This window comes from Otolemur garnettii, unplaced genomic scaffold (genome assembly GCF_000181295.1).
Source record: "Otolemur garnettii isolate 467f Iridium unplaced genomic scaffold, OtoGar3 scaffold00041, whole genome shotgun sequence".
Classification (NCBI taxonomy): Eukaryota; Metazoa; Chordata; class Mammalia; order Primates; family Galagidae; genus Otolemur; species Otolemur garnettii.
In genome coordinates, this window is record NW_003852436.1 from 155227 (window position 1) to 155815 (window position 589).

A 589-nucleotide genomic window follows, 5' to 3' on the forward strand; every position below is an offset into this window, starting at 1 on the left:
TTTTTTTTGGACTTGGCACTCAGTTGAACTACCTTGGGAGAACTTGGGCAAGAGAGCAGAGGACTTTAAGCATTGTCTAGGGACCCAGACTGAGCTGCTGAGCCGGACGGAGCTGATAGTGTTTGGCTGTGGGCTGTGCAGAGCCACTGTGGGAGAACTGCCCCGGCAAGCTCCACCCTCAGGGTCACAGAGCAAGGATCCAGGGGGAGTGAGTAATCTAGTGACTGAGCAGCCTAAAGGCGGGGACTCAGACGCCTTGCAGCCTTGGCCCTCAGGGGCATAGTGTGGGATTGGTTTAGGCACACTGGGTAAGTGGATAGCCACTTCAGGAGTGATCCCAGCGACAAATGCTTTCCCAGGAAAGCTCTGCTTAACCCAGGTTGGCAGTTTAAAGTGTCCTTTTGCTGGCTGAGGTGAGATTTAGGCTTTCCACCCTATATGGTTTGAGAAATCAGCAGTGGCCTCCAGTCTCCATCTCTCCTACAGCGGTATCAGCACTGTGATTAACATCTCATACCCCAGAAGATCACCTGTTGCCCAGACAATATTCAGCAAGATATATATACTGCTTTTTTTTTGGTCTGTTTGG